The sequence below is a fragment of the Dermacentor andersoni genome, chromosome 3 (assembly GCF_023375885.2).
Source record: "Dermacentor andersoni chromosome 3, qqDerAnde1_hic_scaffold, whole genome shotgun sequence".
Lineage (NCBI taxonomy): Eukaryota > Metazoa > Arthropoda > Arachnida > Ixodida > Ixodidae > Dermacentor > Dermacentor andersoni.
In genome coordinates, this window is record NC_092816.1 from 195,183,271 (window position 1) to 195,205,286 (window position 22,016).

Consider the following 22,016-nt stretch of genomic DNA (forward strand, 5'->3'; position numbering starts at 1 on the left):
TCTCTTAACATTGATTACGTTTTGGTCGCTCCAGCCTTCTAATAGTTCAGCGTCCGTAAGTGCCATCAGGTCATCATCCGAAACTACACCACGGGTGGTGTTCATCGTGCGGTGCGGGGTAACTGTGACTGGGACTTCTCCAAATGATAGAAGGTTAGGCAGTTTCTCGTGTTGTTTTTTGTCGCGGAGCTCCAAAAGGAGATCACCGCTAGCCATCTTTGATGCTTTATATCCTGGTCCAAATGCCTGAGTTAGAGTTTTTGAAACAACAAAAGGTGAGATTGTTCAAGCTTGTTTTCCTTGTTTTTCAGAGTGGATTACATGGAATCGCGGGAAAGTTTCTTTTTGGCGTCCAAATATTCAAAGATTTCTTCGGTGCGCCCCCTTTTCAGGGAGCGATCAGATAGTGGAGGGAAAGAACTAGCCAAAGTGGGAGTGTATTTTTCGGCAGTAGCGCCAGCCACCCACCATGGAGCCCAACAAGGGGACGCTGCAGGGCCTGTAAAACAGGGCCTACAAGCGCCAGCTGTACGCTACCGCTATAACCAAATATGATATAACCAAGGTTGGCTACTCACACAAGGTTAACCCTTGCTGCCAGGAAGGTCGGAAGTAATAAAGAAATGAGAAGACAGGAAAGGTGGAAAGTAAGGAGGAGACGAAGGTTGTAGGGAGAGAGAGACAGGAAAAGGCAACTACCGATTTCCCCCGGGTGGGTCAGTCCGGGGGTGCCGTCTATGCGAAGCAGAGGCCAAAGGGGTGTGTTGCCTCCGCCGGGGGGCCTTAAAGGTCCGAACACCCAGCATCAGCTCAACGCCCAGGATCCCCCTTTCCCCAGACACGGCTAAGCCGCGCACGGCTACACGCGGGAGGGTCCAACCCTCGTGTGCTCGGTTAGTTAGTTAGTTAAATGGGGTTTAATGGCGCAAAAGCGGCTAAGGCTATGCTGCGCCAGACACGGGGTGTTTTAAAATCCAGTTAATGAAGGAAAAGGCTTTGTTAATAATCTATATTTTATGTAAAAATCCAGTGTCGTCTAGAAATTTCTGAACGTCACATAATGGGACTAGCTGATTATCACCTAAAATTAGAGCAGGATGTAAAGGTATGTGTAGTTGATATAAATTGTGCAAAAGTTTTCGTCTGTGTGTTTCAATCTGCGTGCATGTGAGTAGTATGTGCATAACTGTTAGTGGTTCTTGACATTTCTCGCATGTTGGTGTGTCTTCTTTCGTAAGTAATTGTGTGTGAGGTGTGTGTGCCCAATGCGTAGTCGGCATAAAACTACTTCGATGAACCGCTCCTGATGATAGCATGACTTCCACTCGCCAACTATGGGTTTTGTGAGGTGTAGTTTGTTGTCAGCACAACGGTCCCATTCGCGTTGCCATTTCGCCGTTAAGGCTTTTCTAATTGCGCGGATCCTATCTTTGTACGGAAGTATTGTGTTTGTTATCTCTTTGTTCGCTGCTATCGATGCACATCTATCGGCTGCTTCGTTACCCGGTATCCCGACATGACTTGGTACCCAGCAGAAGCGGATTGATTTCCCATATTTGTTAAGCGCGACCATGTTTAGTATGTCCCCTAATAGGGGTTCACACTCAGATTTTAGGTTTAGAGCCTTCCGTGTACTTAAAGAATCTGTGTATATGACTGTGTTTTTGTGCTTGCCAGTGATAATCTTTTTGACTACAACCCATACAGCGTAAACTTCAGCAGTGAAAACAGAGGCATGTTTTGTTAGACGAATGCTTCTTTCCCAGTTTTCTGTTACTGCCCCTACACCCACGTGTTCTTTTGTTTTGGACCCATCAGTGTAAAATTGCATGTGATATTGATATTGGTCCTGAAGAGCACGGAATTCTTGTTTAATGTGTTCGTGTGGGGTGTCTTTTTTCCTTAAATGTGTTAATGTCCAGTCGCACAACTGCGTAAAATCGTACCACGGGGCCAACCGTTCTGGCTTCTTGGCAACCTGGAGGACTTCGTGGGGAATTTCATAATCACGACAGTATTGCTCATACCGCAGTACAAGTGGTCTAATCATGTTTGGTTTATTTGTGTAGTGTATAAAAATTAAGTAATAAAATTTTCGATTACGTGCCCTCTTTGGTCTGTTCTATCGCTGCCCCAGAGGCTACAATGGGCATTAAAATCTCCTACTAGAATAAAAGGATCCAGCAACTGGTGTATTAGATTTTCCAGTTGTCTAGTAGTAAAATGAGTATGGGGTGGGATGTAAAGTGAACAGATGGTGATGGTTTTTTGCGATAGAACGGTGACGGCAACAGCCTCGAAAGAAGTACTCAGTTGAACATTTCGTGTAGGGGTGCCGCCCTGAACGACTACGGCGACTCCTCCTGACAAACGGCTAGAGTGTTCGCGATCCCTTCGGACAACGGTGAAACCTTTGAGAATGTTACTATTTTTTGGACCAAGATTCGTTTCTTGGAGACACCCTGCAACTGGCGAAAAAGTGTTGATAATGTCTTTGATGTCACCTATATTGTGTATAAGACCTCTGCAATTCCAGTGTACAATGAAAGCCATGTTTCTAAAATGAAAAATGTACTGGTGTTTGCGAACTTAAAAACTAAAGGTGACATGCGATATGGGACAGTGCACGTTTAATGGGCGGTAACCGATCAGGTTGCCTGTTGCTTTTTCTTGTCCTTCTTAGGGCGCTCAGAAGAGCGCTGTTCTTTTGGCGTCAATGACGCCGGGGTTTTAGTGTCGACCTCCATTGCCTTCTCTGAGGCGCTGGATGATCGAGAGCCAGGCGCCGAGACGCGCGCCTAGGGCCTTGGCATTCTGTTTAGTCTGGGGACCTGTGGGACGACTGTCTGCAGGGCCGTCTTGGATGATGGTGGAGTAGCACTAGCTGCTGCCACCGAGGGGGCGGATGGAGTTGCTACAGGACCACCGACTGTGATCTCTGTAGACTCCTGAGACTGTAGACTCCTGATTTGGGGTAGGAGCGAAAGCCTCTTCCTTGCTTCAAAAAACGAAATCTTCTCTTTCACTGTAAGAGCAATCACTTCCTTCTCCTTCTTCCAACAGGGACATGATCGCGAATACGCTGGATGATCCCCTTTGCAATTCACACAGCGTGGAGGAGCGTTACAATTTTCGGATGGGTGATCGTTGGCACTGCCTTTCGCGCATGTTTCTTTGCCTCTGCATGATTGTGATGCGTGGCCGAACCTCTGGCACTTGAAACATCGCCTCGGGTTCGGTATGTACGGCCTAACATTTATCTTTAGGTATCCTGCGTCGAGAGAAGTGGGGAGAATACTAGTACCAAATGTGAGGATCACATGTTTGGTCGGGAGTTGTTCATTGTTTCTTCGGATTGTAATTCTTTGTACTTTAATGACATTCTGTTCTTGGAACCCCTCGAGAAGTTCCTCGTCACTCAAGCTGAGAAAATCTTCCTCTGAGATAACGCCCCTGCAGGTGTTTAGGGAGCGATGGGGAGAAATTGTGACTTTGATTTCACCAATACTGGCGAGTTCGGACAGCTTTGGCACTTGTTCTTTGTTTCTCAGTTCTATAAGTAGGTCTCCACTGGTCATTTTCGAGGCTTTATAGTCTTTGCCAATTTTTTCGATGAGGCATTTCGCCACCAAGAAAGGAGATAGCTTACGCATACTTTGTGATCCTTCACTATGTAAGACGTGGTAACGTTGAAAGTTGTCTAGGTCGGTTCGGAGGGTGAATTGAAAAGGTGCTTCGGTGCGGCCTCTTTTCAGAGGCCTATCTGGAAGTCGCGGAAAAGCTTCTGCCATAATATGGTTTGAAATTCGGCGGCGGTGGTAGCCACCCACCACCGAGCCCAACAAGGGGACGCTACAGGTTGTGAGCAACCTGCACATGCACCGCCACTATAACCTAATGCATATAACCAAGACTGGATATACTACACACGGTTAACCCTTGCCGCCAGGAAATTCGGAAGTAAGAAGTGATGAGAAGACAGGAAAGATGAAAAAGGCGAGAGAGAAAGACGAAGACTAGAGAGGAGGACAGGAAAAGGCGACTGCCGATTTCCCCCGGGTGGGTCAGTCCGGGGGTGCCGTCTACGTGAAGCAGAGGCCAAAGAGGTGTGTTGCCTCCGCCGGGGGGCCTTAAAGGTCCGAACACCCGGCATCGGCTCAACCCCCAGGATCCCCCTTTCCCCGGACACGGTTAAGCCGCGCACGGCTACACGCGGGAGGGTCCAACCCTCGTGTGCTCGGGTACGTGGTGTCGCAACACACCAAACGCCTGCTGACGCAGACGCCCCTGCGGGGCTCGTGTGCTCGGGTACGTGGTGTCGCAACACACCAAACGCCTGCTTGCGCAGACGCCCCTGCGGGGAAAAATTACATTTTAATACGGCATTTATTTACATCCCCAAAATCCCAGCCGAATCTTTCCAAAGTAATGACGAGGTTGTATTGGAAGAACAAAAGAGCATGAAAGAGACCCAGTTGGAAAAAGAGCTGGTGCTGACAAATTTCAACTGGAAGAAAGCCGAAGAGAAAATCCCCCAACGCACAGCCATAGTTCTAGACCAGGTTCTCGTTAGGCTGATTAATGAACTAGGACTAAAAAAGGGGGCAAGCTCTTCTGAAAGCAGTGGAAAAAATTGAATACCAGACAGTTGGCGACAACGTAGAATGAATTTAATTTATGAAGGTAAGGGGGAGAATGATAGAAATCACTTGTATAGACCGTTGACCATTACATATGTAATATACAAGCTAGCAATGCAGGCAATCAAATTAAAGTTGCATGCATGGCCACAGAATAATGGCATTTGGGGAGAACATCAGAATGGCTTCAGAATAGGTGGACGTTTGGATGATGTCGCGAACCGCCCGGGTTCGTGAATGAGGGAGGGCTCGAGGCGCCCTCGGTTAAATAGATGCTCCGCAGCGTGGTGGGGATGGACAATGACTGACCGCGCAGCAGCTTTGCTCGCTGCTGTTTATTCGTGTGGTGACCAATGTGGCCTAGCAGGCCAATGAAGATTATACCTGAGGGGGCGTCGCATGCTTGTTACACCCCCTTACCCCCAGTCTGTTTGTCGACGGCCAAAAACATCCAAGTTCAAAGTATGAGGTTCTGCCTCCATGCCACCAAGTCGAGAATGCCTGCCTGCAAAGTCGGGGGCTGCCTGAGCCACTATCACTCCGTCCGTTGGGCCGGTCTTGACACCGGCCCAACGGGTGCCGCATCACTGGCAACCCTTGCCGCCTCCGAGGTGGGTGGCGCTCCGCTAGAAGCAACTGGTGTTGCTGCTAGTCCTCCTACAGGCTGAAACCCTGAAGTGGCAGTCGAGGGTGCTGGCCAGGTCCCGAGGCGAGGCCTAACATGGTCGGCCTGTCTGCGACGGGGCCCCATCTGGCATGCGGACGAGCAGCGTCGAGGCACTAGCACGAGAACCCCTGTCCCACGGACGAGGGTGGGCCAGGATGGAAGTTCCTGACGAAAACTGGAGATCCCGACTCCGGCAAAGGCCCTTGATGGCACCCTTGGTCAGCAGCCAGCTTCTGTTTCGGCTGCTTCAGAAGCACTGTGGATCGGAGGTCTGGATGCAAGGCGTCCAAGGGTGTCTTGACCATCCGACCCAGCAGGAGCTCGCAGGGGGCACGGACAGTGACATCGTGGGGTGTGGTCGGGTACTGGAACAGTATCCGGGTAATCTACATTTGGAAATCACCAGTCTGGCTCTTCTTGAGCTTGTCCTTGATAGTTTGCACCACCTGCTCGGCTGCACCATTTGAAGCAGGGTGGTAAGGCGGAACCATCATCTCGAGGATTCCATTGTTCGTCAGCCAGGCCAGGTACTCTGCGCTGGTGAAAGCAGGACCATTGTCGGACATGGTGACGTCCGGCAACCCCTGGGCGGCAAAGACTTGTCGTAGCACTGCAATGGTCGCACTTGCTGATGGTGTGGAGCCAGGTAGAACCTCCACCCACTTCGAAAAGGCGTCCACCACCCCCAGGAAGTAATGGCCCTTGATGGGCCCCCAAAAGCTACATGCAGGCGGGACCAGGGTCTGTGGGAAGGGTCAGGGGGCGATTTCCACAGGACGTGAGGCCCGCTAATGCTCCTGGCAGATTTGGCAGCTCTGCACCATGCGAGCGATGTCCAGGCCAGGCCACCAGACGCCGAACCAGGCGATCATCTTGGTCTTTTCCAAGCCAGGATGAACTGTGTGCACCAGTCGCAGGACCCTGGACTGGAGATTTCGTGGGATTACCACCATGGAACCCCATAGTAGCCAGCCGTGCTGCAAGCTCAGCTCAGCGGCCTTATGGCTATAGGCCTGCTGAACCAATTCCTCCACACGGGATACCGCCATGACCGCCTGAGATGGCACTGGGTCACGGCACCTCCAGGTACGCTGCTCCACCCTGAACACTTCAGCAGGTTCTGGAACAGCATCAGGCACCTCTGGCAGGGGCAGGCGGATCAGGGCGTCAGCAGGTCCCAGGTCCTTTCTGGGATGGTAAACGAGCTGGTAACTCTAAGCTGCCATGATGATGATATGTGGTGTTTAATGGCGCAAGGGCCAGGTTTGGCCAAAGAGCTCCATGACACGTGGTAATGTTGACGATGTATTATGGTAGATGTGACGTGGCTGTAAGGTGGCCTAAAAATAGTCGCTGTAAAGTGCGTAAAATCTACGTGCTATAAACTATGACCATTAAAATCTATCGTAGGAGAATGATGCAAAATGGAAAATGTATAAGATAGTAAAATTACTTGGAGCACTGCTGCCTCGACAGAGCCCTTGAAACACAAGGGCCTGGAGGCATGTGCTATACGAAAGAGCTATCACAGCGGTATCCTCTGAAGAGAGGACCCGCTACGAACATGTGGGGCTAAGAACATGCAAGACAACATCTTTCTGGAAGCCCAGGACTGCGCTGGAGTCAAACAGCGGTTCTGGGCCGAGTAACATTACTGGATGAAGGGGGATGTGCTGGCGGTATGCTAATGGAAAATGTTTCTTTCTTTCAGATTCGGCTGCCCGACACTCCAGAAGGACGTGGAGGACGGTCAGCCTCTCCCCGCATCTACCACAGGTTGGAGGCTCGTTTCCGGTGAGTAAAAAGTTATGTGTGCCAAATGTGTGTCCTATTCTAAGCTGCCAGTCTCAAGGCCCAGCGTACCACTCGAGGTGATGCCTGCACGGGAACTGCCTTATCAAGCCCCAGCAGCCCCAACAGTGGTTTGTAGCCCCACAGATACTGGTGGAAGCATTCGACACCGAACGTGTCACCTTCCTTGTCACGACACCTTCCTTGTCCAGCTGGTTGTAGCGTTGCTCTGCGGCATGAAGCCTATGAGAAGCAATTGCCACAGGGCGTTCTAGGCCATCCTTGTACGGGTGTGCCAGGCCGGCTCCCGCGCTGTACGGCGATGCATCTATGGTCTAGACGAAAGGCTTTGCTGGATCCAAGTGTACATGCACTGGAGCATTGATGATTAGCTGCTTGCTGCGTTGGAAGGCCCGGTCCTGCTCCTTCTTCCAGGCCCAATTCTGACTATCTCGAAGCAGAAGACGGAGCGGTTGTAGATGCTCCGACAGGTTCGGCAGGAAACTCCTGTAGACTTTGATGAGGCCGAAGTAGCTCTGAAGTTCCTTCTTTTTCCGGGACTTAGGCGCCTTGAGAACAGCATCAACTTTGCGGGGAGCCGGGGCTAGGCCAGCCTGGGAAATGACATGTCCCAAGTACTCAACACTGTGGGCCAGGAAGATCCACCTTTCCAGCTTGAACCGACGTCCGGCAGTCATGGCAGGACATTGTGCAAGTTCTGCAGATGGTCCCCATCATCGATGCCAGTAACCAGGATAACATACAAGTACACCGCCACGTGCCTCATGCCCCTGAAGAGGTTCTCCATCTCCCTCTGAAATATGACGGGTGCTGAGGCCACACCAAACGGTAAGCGCGAGTACTAGAAGAGCCCAAAAGTTGTCGATATTGTGACATATTTCCGGGTGGCATCGTGGAGCACCAGCTGCTGGTAAGCATCTTTGCGGTCGAGCTTGGTAAACTTCTGTCCACCGTAGTACGCTGACCAGAGATATTAAATCCGGATGCTCATAACATCAATCCTCAGCACGCTGCTCTGCGCTTTCCCCAGTGCACGATAGTCTTCGCCATCTGCAGGTGCCAGAAAACTTCAAAGTGCACAAAGAACTACACTTTCAGGTCATTGGCGTGGCGCCGTGTTCTATATGTAGAGTGTGCTGGTAACGGGAGTTGCATATATGCGTGCACTAGGCCTACACATATGTATGGGATTTTCAAGGAGATCTTACAGCGGTTTGATATACACACTAATTTGAATGAATGAATGTGTGTGGTTTAGTGGCGCAAGGGCCAGATATGGCCAAAGAGCGGCAGGACAGTGTTAGTGATTTCGCGGAGATGATAATGAGTTGTGTGAAGATGTGACTTGGCTGTAAAGAGGCCTAAAAATAGTCGCTGTAAAGTGCGTAAAATCTACGTGCTATAAAATTATGGCGATGTCTAATGACGAATACTATGAACATTAAAATCCATCGTAGAAGAATGATGCATTGTTTAAAATATGCGAGATGTTGAATTGCTTACAGCACTACTGCCTCGCCAGAGCCCTTGAACCACAAGGGCCTAGAGGCATGTGCTATTTAAAATAATTATCGCAGCAGCATCCTCTGAAGAGAGGAAGTGCTACGAACGTGTGGGGCTAATAACATGCAATACAACATCTTTCAAAAAACCTAGGACGGCGTTGGTGTGAAAAAGTGGTTCTGGACCAAGTAACATAACAGGATGAAGGGGGATGTGTTGCCGGTACGCTAAGACAAAATGTTTCTTTCTTTCATATTCGGCTTCCCGACACTCCAGTAGGACGTGGAGGACGGTCAGCCTCTCCCCGCATCTACCACAGGTTGGAGGCTCGTTTCCAGTGAGTAAAAAGTTATGTGTGCCAAAAGTGTGTCCTATTCTTAGACGGCAGAATAGGACATCTGTCCGGCGGGATTTTGTTACAGGAGGCCAGAAACCTAATTGTGGCTGTATTACATGCAGTTTGTTATTTATTTCTTCGTCCCACATGTGTTGCCAGTAGTTTCGTAGTTTCCTTCTTAAGAAAGGCTTCAGGTCTGTGACAGGGACCGAAGCAGTAGGATAAACTGCATGAAATGAAGTTGATGTGGCCATCTGATCGGCTAGAACGTTTCCTTCGATGCCCCTATGTCCAGGCACCCAGCATATAATTACATGTTGGTTAGATATATATGCTTTACACAGTGCGGGGTAGAGTTCATTAAATACTGGATTTTTGAGGTTACAGAAAGACATCAAGGCCTTCACAACACTGAGGGAGTCCGTATATATAACTGATTTCTGGAGTTGTGATTTATTTATATGCTTTACGGCCGACAGCAGTGCGTAGGCCTCAGCCGTAAAGATACTAGTTTCCGGGTGCAGTATGTCGGATTCCGAGAAGGATGGACCGACGGCTGCATAGGACACCCCCTCGCGCGATTTCGATGCGTCTGTGTAGAACTCGGTGCAGGCATACTTGTACTGGAGTTCCCGGAAATGCATTTGGATTTCGATATCTGGAGCATGCTTTGTGACTTGCACAAAAGATATATCGCATTGTATGAGCTGCCACTCCCAAGGAGGTAGCAGCTTGGCTGAATGCATTAGGCGGAGCTTGAGGAGTGGGACATGCATTTGATCACTAAGCTCTCTCGCACGCAGCGAGAAAGGCTGTCTTACGGAGGGACGATTATGAAAGAGTGTAGCATATGTCATATCGTTTATGGTATTAAAACACGGATGTTGAGGATTAGAGAGGACTTTCAGAAAATATGTTTGGCTGATGCATGTTCTCTGGATATGAAGGGACCACTCATTCGATTCTGCATATAAACTTTGTATGGGACTCGTTCTGAAAGCTCCTGTGGCTAAACGGATACCTAGATGGTGAACAGGGTCTAGCATCTTTAGCGCACTTGGAGCGGCAGAATGATAGAGCACTGCACCATAATCTAATCGTGAACGAATCAGGCTCTTATAGAGATTAATTAAGCACTTCCTGTCACTACCCCACGAAGTATGGGATAGAAGTTTGATTAGGTTCATTGTTTTCAGACATTTTTCTTTAAGATGTTTAATGTGGGGGACGAAAGTGAGTCTGTAGTCTAGTATAACACCTAGAAATTTGTGCTCTTTGTTTACGGGTATTTGTTGTCCACATAGTTCTAAGCAAGGATCTGGGGTTATTCCTCTCTTGCTTGTAAAAAGAACGCAAGAGCTTTTGCTAGGATTGATCTTAAATCCATTCTTGTCTGCCCACATCGACACTTTGTTCAGGCCATGCTGTACCTGTCTCTCGCATACTGCGAGCTTACAAGATTTGAAAGCTATTTGTATGTCGTCTACGTAGACAGAATAAGAGATTGCCGATGGTAATGATGCGCGAAGCGTGTTCATCTTCACGATGAAGAGTGTGCAGCTGAGCACGCCTCCTTGGGGTACTCCAGTTTCTTGCGTAAAAGGACGCGAAAGTACATTACCGACTTTTACGCGGAAGGTACGAGTGGACAGATAGCTTTCTATTAGGTTTAGCATATTGCCATGGATGCCCATTTCTGACAAGTCTCTTAAGATTCCGTAACGCCACGTCGTATCGTACGCCTTCTCCATATCGAGGAATATGGATAAGAAGAATTGTTTGTGTACAAATGCGTCCCGGATATTTGCTTCTACACGTACAAGATGGTCAGTTGTGGAGCGCCCTTCTCGGAAGCCGCACTGATAGGGATCAAGGATTTTGCTCAGTTCAAGGAAATGAATGAGTCGCCGATTAACCATTTTTTCAAACACCTTACAAATGCAACTCGTGAGGGCTATCGGGCGGTAACTTGCCACTGAGGAGGGGTCCTTGCCTTGTTTCAATACAGGGACCACAATGGCTTCCTTCCATGCGGTTGGAAGGTACCCTGCATCCCAAATGGTGTTGAAAAGTGTGAGTAGTGTAGCCTGCGTGTCATTGTGTAAGTTTTTGAGCATTTCGTATATGATTTTGTCAGATACCGGTGCAGAGCTCTTGCATGAGGTCAAGGCAGCTCTCAACTCGGCAATACTGAAAGGGCAGTTGTACGATTCATTCTGTAGACATTTTCTTTTGAGTGGCTTACATTCTTCTATTTGCTTATACTTCAGGAAGGATTTCGAATAATGTTTTGAACTTGACACATTCTCAAAGTGCTCCCCAAGTGAGTCTGTCTGATGTTGCAGCGTATCACCCTGTGTGTTTACCAGAGGGAGTGAATATGTTTGTCTCCCTCTAATTCGATTTACGCGGTGCCAGACTTTCGCCTCATCTGTAAACGAGTTGATGTTCGATAAAAACTTTTGCCAGCTCTCTCTTCTGGCCTGTCGGCGGGTTCTCCTGCCTTGAGACTTAACTTTCTTAAAGTTAACAAGATTCTCTGCAGTGGGTGAAGCACGTAGCAACCCCCACGCTTTGTTTTGATTCCTACGTGCGACTCTACATTCATCGTTCCACCACGGGACATGCCGTTTGCATGCCGAGCCACTTACTTCACGTATGCATTTAGATGCAGCATCTATAATGAAAGCTGTAAAGTAATCCACAGCAGCAGCAATTTCTAGCGAGGACATGTCATCCCATGATATTCTAGTTAAGGTTCGGAATTTCTCCCAGTCGGCTGTATCGATTTTCCACCTAGGAGCCTGTGGTAGACATTCGTTTTCTTTATATGTTCTTAGTAGTATCGGGAAGTGGTCGCTCCCGTAGGGATTGTCGTTAACTTCCCATTCAAGTTCACACAGTAATGACGGGGAGACTAGGCTAAGATCTATTGAAGAAAATGTTCTGTTTGCAAGAGAATAGTATGTCGCTTCCTTCTTATTCAGAAGACAAGCACCAGAAGAGAAAAGGAACTGTTCAACGAGACGACCTCGCGCGTCTGTACGAGAGTCGCCCCACAGGGAGCTGTGCGCATTGAAATCTCCGAGAACAACATAAGGTTCTGGCAATTGATCTATATAGGATTGAAATTCTTGTTTCGTTAATTTGTAATGTGGGGGTATGTAAAGAGAGCTAATGGTGATGAGTTTGTTTAGGAGAACAGCTCGAACCGCCACTGCTTCGAGAGGCGTTTGTAGCTGTAAAAGTTGACACGCAGTGCTCTTATCGATAACAATGGCGACACCGCCCGATGATGCGAGAGCATCATCGCGATCTTTACGAAAAGTTATGTACTGTCGGAGAAAGCTTGTGTGTTTGGATTTTAAGTGTGTTTCCTGTAAACACAGCACTTTTGGATTGTGTTGGTGGATCAGTTCTTGTACATCATCAAGGTTTCTAAGGAGACCTCTGACGTTCCATTGTATGATTTGTGTATCCATATTTAATGTAAATTAGTGCTGTGTGTACGGAAACGGAAAGATGCCTTAGATTACAGAGCCCTTTCGAGGCCCTGTAATGGGAGTTTTGCCCTTTCTGGAGCGTTCGAGCGAGCCTCGCCGCTCCTTAGGCGCTTGGTGCGCCTTGAGGACAGGTGTTGTGTCCATTGCCTCTAGTGAGGCGCCGGACACGTGCTCTTGCGAGCGAGAAGTTTTCAAAGGGAGTCCCGCCTTGGAGGGCAAGACCCCTGCGCCCACCAGCCCGGAGGTTGATGGGGCTCCCTGAGGGATTTGGCTACGCCGGCCGTTGCCAGCGCTGGGAGGGACCTGGGAGGTTGAGGCAGCCTCGGCTGCGCCCACCTGCGGGGTCGATGGTCCCTTCTCGGTTGACGGAGCAGCGTTAGCTGCAACCGCCGAGGGGGCAGATGGCGTGACTGCCGACTCACTGCTTGTGGGTCGGACAGCCGCCGGAGGCCGTTGTGACGCTGCCCCCTGACGCGCCACATCGGCAAAGGTGTGCTTTGGCAGGAAGGATACCCGCCTGCGTGCCTCTTTGAAACTTATGTTTTCTTTTACTTTAATTGTAACTATTTCCTTTTCTTTCTTCCACGATGGGCACGACCGCGAGTATGCAGCGTGCTCCCCTTCACAGTTTACACAATGGAGAGAGTTTTCACAAGTTTCAGAGGTGTGCTCATGAGCACTGCATTTCGCGCAGGTTTGGCGGCCTCGACAGCTCTGTGAACTGTGACCGAAACGCTGGCATTTGAAGCAGCGCAGTGGATTTGGAACATATGGGCGAACACGGAGCTTGATATAGCCGGCTTCGATGGACTCGGGCAGAACACTTGTGCCAAAAGTAAGTATCAGGTGTTTGGTCTGAATTTCCTTATTATCACGCCTCATCTTAATTCGCTTAACGTTGATGACGTTCTGCTCGCTGAAGCCCTCCAAGAGCTCCGCCTCAGTCAGCTCCAAGAGGTCATCATCGGAGACTACGCCACGGCTGGTATTCACAGTACGGTGCGGTGTTACTGTTACTTTGGCGTCGCCAAATGATACTAGAGTGGGTAGCTTTTCATATTGCTTCAGGTTGCGGAGCTCCAAGAGCAGATCACCGCTTGCCATTCTGGATGCTTTGTACCCGGTACCAAAAACTTGGGTCAGAGACTTTGACACGAGGAATGGTGAGATTGTTCGAACGGGTTTGTTTGGTGTTTCAGAGTGGACTACATGGAATCGAGGAAAAATTTCTTTTTGACGGGCAAAAAATTCTAAGACATCATCGGTGCGCCCCCTCTTCAGGGAGCGATCAGGTAGTGGGGGGAAAGAAGAAGCCATAAGAGATTATAATTTCGGCAGTAACGCCAGCCACCCACCGTGGAGTCCTACAAGGGGACGCTGCAGGGCCTGTGAAACACGGCCTGCAGACGCCAGCTGTACATTACCACTGTAACCAAATATGAAATAACCTAGGTTGGCTATTCACACAAGGTTAACCCTTGCCGCCGTGAAGAAAGGAAGTAACTGGAAGAGAGAAGAAGACAGGAAAGATCAAAAAGTGAGAGATAAAGACGCAGGTTTGAGGAGAGAAAGAGACAGGAAGAGGCGACTGCCGGTTTCCCCCGGGTGGGTCAGTCCGGGGGTGCCGTCTACGTGAAGCAGAGGCCAAAGAGGTGTGTTGCCTCCGCCGGGGGGCCTTAAAGGTCCAAACACCCGGCATCGGCTCAACCCCCAGGATCCCCCTTTCCCCGGACACGGCAAAGCCGCGCACGGCTACACGCGGGAGGGTCCAACCCTCGTGTGCTCGGGTACGTGGTGTCGCAACACACCAAACGCCTGCTGACGCAGGCGCCCCTGCCGGGACACTAATTTGTTATGTGTAGGTTCGGTATATCTGTTTTCGACTGTACTTTAATTTCTAAACACACGTTTGTCGCTTGTTTCCCATTGTATGTTCATTTGTGCCCCTCTCAGTACGTTAGAAGGAAAAGGAACGCTTGCATTTTGCAGAGATTTCTCTTCCTAGAAATTGCCTGCCACCATTGCACGGTGTAATATAAATGCGTTATTGATGTGGCCCAGTCAGGGAGACAGTTGTCTTTTGCCTACCCCCTCCCCATGATTTGTGTGGGAATGTATTGTGCGTCTCAAATAAATATATAAATGGATTGTTGCCTGTCCTTGCCCCGGAATAAAGGAAAGTTGGGCACATTGTTGCCGATTCAAACTGTGGATGTGAATCGATACCAACACACATACTTGAGAGGTTGCTGTTATTATCGGCAGTGCGACAAGGTGGCAGGTGGCAGTGTTGTGTACATATGTATGGTCTGAGAGCAAAGGACAGTTTGTTCCTTGTCATTACTGTGGGTCATAGTATCATTTCAGAGTTCCCTCCGGGCTGCTACTGCAGTAACCCCCACAAGGAGCGTGCAGGTGACGAGAGTGCTTGTGTTTACCGTATACTTCTTTTCTCGTCCGTGCGTTTTTTGCGCAACACACAGCATGTCCTTGTCACTTTTCAGATTCGCGCCAGAGAACAGAGGGCAGGCTGTCCTCGCTGCTAAGGGCTCTGCGCTGTGCACTGTGTGCGTCGGTACCCCGTGAGGTTGAGGCTGGCAGCATGGAGGAAGAGGCGCTGGTTGTACGCGCCGTCGAAGGTCTAGTCAGCGATGTCTCCTCTCTGGCCAGTGACCTGGTGTGTATGCTGCTTGACAGCTTATTTTATTTGGATCATCGAAAATTGACGTTTAAAATTACCGTAGAATTTTAATAAACAAAACCTTGCAGGAAAAGATAAATTGTATGCTCCATTTAACATTAGTTTTGTTTACTATGAAAGGCTGTGAGGGCACTGCACTATTTCACTGTTTCAGAATTAATCTTCAAGAAGTGAATCGAGCATCTAATTTTTTTTTGCAGAAACAGAAAAAGACAAGGTGGTTTAGCGAGGCATTGAAAAACGTTTAAACACTTTTCTGTCCAAGGGAAACTAGACAGTTTTTCGGTAGTCTAATGAACTTTTTTTCTGCTACAGTAACTGCTTAATATTATAACATGTGGTATCGGCTTGTAGAAGGCATGTACTTTCTGGTGGTATTCATCATCATCAGCCTGGTTACGCGCACTGCAGGGCAAAAGCCTCTCCCATACTTCTCTCACTACCCCGGTCATGTGCTAATTGTGGCCATGTTGTTCCTGCAAACTTCTTAATCTCGTCCACCCGCCTAATTTTCTGCCGCCTCCTGCCATGCTTCCCTTCCGTTGGAATCCAGTCCGTAACCCTTAATGATCATCGGTTATCTTCCCTCCTCAATACATGTCCTGCCCATGCCCATTTCTTTCTCTTGGTTTCTACTAAGATGTCATTATGATGATGTATGGCGTTTTGTGGCGCAAGGGCCAGGTATGGCCAAAGAGCGCCATGTCTGTGCTAATGAGTTTGCAGTGTACTTATGTATACTATGGAATTGGTGTGAGGTGGCTGTAAAGAGGCCCTAAAATATACGCTCTAAAGTGCGCAAAATCTGTATCATAAAATTATGGCGGTGACGTATGACTTGTACTATGAAAATTTAGATGCATATAAAAAGAATGATATGATAGGTAAAATGTATCAGATTATGAGAAATGCCAGAGCACTACTGCCTCCCCAGAGCCCTTGAAACACAAGGGCCTGGAGGCATGTGCTATGCAAAACAATTATCGCAGTGGCATCCTCTCGAGAGAGGAGGCGCTACGAATTCATGGGACTAATAACATTTAGGACCACATCGCTCAGAAAACCTAGCACTGAGTCTGTATTAAAAAGAGGTTCTGGACCAAGAAGCATTGCAGGATGAAGAGAAATGTGCTGTCGGTATGCTAATGAAAAATGTCTCTTTCTCTCAGATACGGCTTCCCGACACTCCAGGAGGACGTGGAGTACGGTCAGCCTCTCCCCGCATCTACCACAGGTTGGAGGCTCACTTCCGGTCAGTAGAAAGTTATGGGTGCCATATGTGTGTCCTATTCTTAAACGACAGAATAGGACATCTGTTCGGCGCGATCTTGTTGTAGAGGGCCAGAGTCCTGATTATGATGTGTCGTGTTTAGTGGCGCAAGGGCCAGGTTTGGCCAAAGAGCGCCATGACAGGTGTTAATGTTAGCGATGTATTATGGAGGATGTGACTTGGCTGTAAAGTGGCCTAAAAATAGTCGCTGTAAAGTGCGTAAAATCTACGTGCTATAAAATTATGCCGATGATTAATGACTAATACTATGACCATTAAAATCCGTCGTAGGAGAATGATGCAAAATGGAAAATGTATAAGATGGTAAAATTACTTGGGGCACTGCTGTCTCGCCAGAGCCCTTGAAACACAAGGGCCTAGAGGCGCGTGCTATACGAAAGAGCTAGCACAGCGGTATCCTCTGAAGAGAGGACCCGCTATGAACATGTGGGGCTAATAACATGCAGGACAGCATCTTTCAGGAAACTTAGGACTGCGTTGGTATTAAATAGCGGTTCTGGGCCGAGTAACATTGCGGGATGAAGGGGGATCTGCTGCCGGTATGCTAGGGGAAAATGCTTCTTTCTCTCAGATTCGGCTGCCCGACACTCCAGGAGGACGTGGGCCACAGTCCTAACTGTGGCTTTATTAGGTGGAGCTTATTATCTTTTTCCGCATCCCACATGCGTTGCCAGTGGGCCCGCAGCCGCCTTTGCAAGAAAGGCCTCAGATCTGTGACAGGAACCTCAGCGGTAGCGTTAACGGCTTGCGATGCTATAGACGTGGCCATCTCGTCCGCCAGAACGTTGCCCTCGATGCTCCTATGGCCAGGCACCCAGCATATAATGATATGGTGGTTAGATATGTACGCTTTACACAAGACGGAATATAGTTCATTAAGTACTGAATTTTTCTGTCTATAGGGTGACATCAAGGCCTTCACGACGCTTAGGGAGTCTGTATATATCGCTGATTTTTAAAGTTTCGATTTTCCTATGTGATTTACAGAAGACAGTACTGCGTAGGCCTCGCCGTAAAGATACTTGTTTCCGGATGCAGTACACCAGATTCTGAGAAGGATGGGCCGAAGGCAGCATAAGACACCCCGGCATTTGACTTCGAAGCGTCTGTGTAGAACTCTGCGCAGGAGTGCTTGTGCTGGAGTTCAAGAAAATGCATTCGGATTTCTATCTCTGGTGCGTGTTTTGTTACTTCTAAAAAGGATATGTCACATTCAATCAGCTGCCACTCCCAAGGAGGTAAGAGCTTGGTTAGGTGCATTAAGCGATGCTCGAGGAGTGGGACACGCATTTCATCGCTAATCTCCTTCACACGCAGCGAGAAAGGCTGTCTTATGGAGGGGCGATTGCTGAAAACTGTAGCGCACGTCATATCGGTAACGGTATGAAAACATGGATGTTCAGGATTGGAGCGTACTTTAAGGAAATATGTAAAGCTAATGTATGATCTCTGTAGATGGAGAGACCATTCATTCGATTCGGCATATAAGCTTTGAATCGGGCTTCTTCTGAAAGCGCCAGTAGCTAAGCGGATGCCCAAATGGTGGACAGGATGCAGCATCCTTAGCGCGCTCGGGGCGGCAGAGTTGTATACTATGGCACCATAATCCAATCTAGACTGAATTAGGCTCTTGTATAGGTTCATTAAACACTTCCTCTCACTACCCCATGTAGTCTGGGATAGAAGTTTCATTAGGTTCATTGTTTTAGACATTTTTCTTTCAGATATGTAATGTGTGGAATGAAAGTGAGTCTGTAATCAAGTATAATACCCAGAAATTTGTGCTCTTTGTTGACAGGTATTTGGTGTCCACACAGTTCTAAGGAAGGATCCGGAAACAGGCCTCTCTTTCTTGTAAAAAGAAAGCACGAGCTTTTGTGGGGGTTGATTTTAAATCCGTTTTTGTCTGCCCACTTGGAAATCTTGTTCAAGCCCTGTTGCACCTGTCTCTCGCATACTGAGAGGTCACAGGATTTGAAGCCGATTTGAATGTCGTCAACGTAGACAGAATAAAGAATGGCAGGTGGTAGCGAAGCACGAAGCGAGTTCATCTTCACGATGAAGAGCGTACAACTCAGCACGCCTCCCTGTGGTACACCTGTTTCTTGTATGAAAGGTCGCGACAATACGTTGCCGATTTTCACTCGGAAGATTCGATTCAACAAATAGGTTTCAATTATTTTCAGCATATTGCCACAGATGCCCATTTCCGACAAGTCTCGCAAGATGCCGTAGCGCCATGTTGTGTCATATGCCTTCTCCATGTCAAGGAATATTGACATGAAAAACTGCTTATGTACAAATGCGTCCCGAATATATCCTTCAATGCGTACAAGGTGATCTGTTGTCGACCGGCCTTTTCTGAAGCCACACTGATATGGATCAAATATATTGAGTTCAAGGAATTGTATGAGTCTGCGATTAATCATTTTTTCAAAAACCTTACACAGGGAGCTTGTAAGAGCTATTGGGCGATAGCTTGCCGCCGTGGATGGGTCTTTCCCCCGCTTCAAAACAGGGACCACAATTGCTTCTTTCCATGCAGTTGGAAAGTATCCCGCAGCCCAAATAGTGTTGAAAATTGTGAGTAGTGTAACTTCGGTGTCATTGTGTAGGTTTTTGATCATTTCATACATAATTCTGTCAGAACCCGGTGCGGAGCTCTTGCATGATCTCAAGGCAGCTCTGAACTCGGCAATACTAAATGGACAGTTGTATGGTTCATTCTTTCGACATTTTCCTATGAGTGGCTTACATTCTTCTATTTGTTTGTATTTTAGAAAGGATTGCGAATAATTTGTTAGACTTGACACGCTCTCAAAATACTCCCCAAGTGAGTCTGCCTGGTCTTTCAGTGTATCGCCCTGTGTGTTTACCAGAGGGAGTGAATATGTTTGGCGCCCTCTAATCCTATTCACCCTGTTCCAGGCTTTGGCCTCATCTCTAAACGAGTTGATATGCGATAGAAACTTCTGCCAACTTTCTCGTCTGGCCTGTCGGCGGGTTCGCCTACCTTGGGATTTCACTTTTTTAAAATTGGTAAGATTCTCCGCAGTGGGAGAAGCGCGTAGCAACCCCCACGCCCTGTTCTGATTTTTACGAGCGATCCTACAATCGTCGTTCCTCCACGGGACACGCCTTTTGCACGCCAAGCCATTTACTTCTGATATGCATTTAGATGCGACATCTAATATGAATGCTGTAAAGAACTCGACTGCAGCATCAATTCCTAACGAAGACAGGTCAGCCCATGAGATACTAGTAAGAGATCGAAATTTCTCCCAATCAGCTGTCTCAATCTTCCACCTAGGAGCGTGTGGTGGATATTGGTTTTCTCTCGGTGATCTTAGCAGTATAGGAAAGTGGTCGCTGCCGTAAGGGTTGTCGGTAACTTCCCATTCAAGTTCAGGCAGTACAGACGAGGAGACTATGCTAAGATCTATGGAAGAATAGGTTCTGTTTGCAAGAGAGTAATATGTGTGTTTCTTCTTATTCAACAGACACGCACCAGAAGAAAAAAGGAACTGTTCGACAAGACGTCCTCGCGCATCTATACGAGGGTCGCCCCACAGGTAGTTATGTGCATTGAAATCGCCAAGAACAACATAGGGTTCTGGCAATTCATCTATAAAGGTCTGAAATTCATGTTTGCTTAGTTTAAAATGTGGGGGAATATAAAGCGACGAAATAGTGATAAGTTTGTTTAACAGAATAACCCGAACCGCCACTGCCTCAAGGGTCGTTCGTAGCTTTAACGTTGACAGGCTATGCTTTTCTGAATTAAGATTGCAACACCGCCCGATGATGCGACAGCATCATCGCGATCTTTGCGAAGAGTAACATACTGTCGAAGAAAGTTTGTGTATTTTGATTTCAAGTGTGTTTCCTGTAAACACAGCACTTTTGGATTGTGTTTATGGATGAGTTCTTGTACATCATCAAGATTCCTAAGTAGACCTCTGACATTCCATTGAATGATTTGTGTATCAATATTTTAAATAAATTGGTGCTGTGTTTACGGAAACGGAAGGGATGTCTTACATTACAGAGCCCTTTCGAGGCCCTATAATAGGGGTTTTGCTCTTTCTGAAGCGCTCGAGCGAACCTCGGCGCTCCTTAGGCGCTTGGTGCGCCTTGAGGACAGGTGTACAGGACAGGCAGCCTCGGCTGCGCCCACCTTCGCGATCGATGGCCCGGTCTGCTGGGTTGGCGGAGCAGCGCTAGCTGCAACCGCCGCGGGGGCAGATGGCGTAGCTGCCGACTCACTGCCTGTGGGTCGGACAGCCGCCGGAGGCCGTTGTGACGCTGCCCCCTGCCGCGCCTCTTCGGCAAAGCTTTTCTTTGGCAGGTATGCTACCCGCCTGCGTGCCTCCTTGAATGAGATATTTTCTTTTACTTTGATCTTTACGATTTCTTTTTTTTTTCTTCCAGGAGGGGCACGACCGCGAGTATGCGGCGTGCTCCCCGTCACAGTTTACACAGTGGAGAGCGTTATCACAAGCATCAGAGGTGTGTTCTTGAGCACTGCATTTTGCACATGTTTGGCGGCCTCGGCAGCTCTGCGAGCTGTGACCGAAGCGCTGGCACTTGAAACATCGGAGTGGATTTGGCACGTACTGCCTAACACGGAGCTTTATGTACCCGGCCTCGATTGACTCAGGCAAGATACTTGATCCAAAAGTAATTATTAGGTGCTTCCTCTGAATCTCTTTACCATCCCGCCTCATCTTAATTCTTCTGACATTGATCACATTTTGTTCGCTGAAGCCCTCCAGGAGTTCCGCTTCAGTCAGCTCAAGCAAATCATCATCTGACACAACACCACGGGTGGTGTTCATTTTACGGTGTGGGGTTACTGTTATGGGGGTCTCGCCAAATGACACTACTTGCGGTAGTTTCTCATATTGTTTTACATCGCGGAGCTCCAAGAGGAGGTCGCCGCTTGACATCCTCGACACCTTGTAACCTGGACCAAAAACATCAGTCAAGGACTTTAACACAAGAAATGGTGAAATGGATCGCACTCCTTTGTGTTTCATTTCACAATGAATAACGTGGAAGCGGGGAAAATTCCGGAATTAGGTGTCCGAAAAACTTGTAGACATCTACGTTGCGCCCTCGCTTCTGAGGCGATCAACAAGGGAGGAGAACGAAGTTTCCATGAAAATATGTATACGTTCGACAACAGCACCGACCGCCCACCATGGAGCCCAAAGAGGGGACCCGGCAGAGCTTGCATACAAGTCGGCACGACGCCAGTCGTACGCCGTCACTATAACCGAATATGGTGTTCCCAAGGTTCGATAGCCAAACAGGTTTAACCCTTGCCGCCAAGGAGAACGGAAGTAAATAGAAGAGAGAAGGGGACAGGATAGTCAAAAAGTGAGAGGTAAAGAAGATTCGAAGAGAGAGAGACAGGAAAAGGCGACTGCCGATGTCCTCCAGGCGGGTCAGTCCGGGGGTGCCGTCTACGTGAAGCCGAGGACAAAGGGCTGTGTTGCCTCAGCCAAGGGGCCGTAAAGGTCCAAACACCCGGCATCGGCTCAACCCCCAGGATCCTCC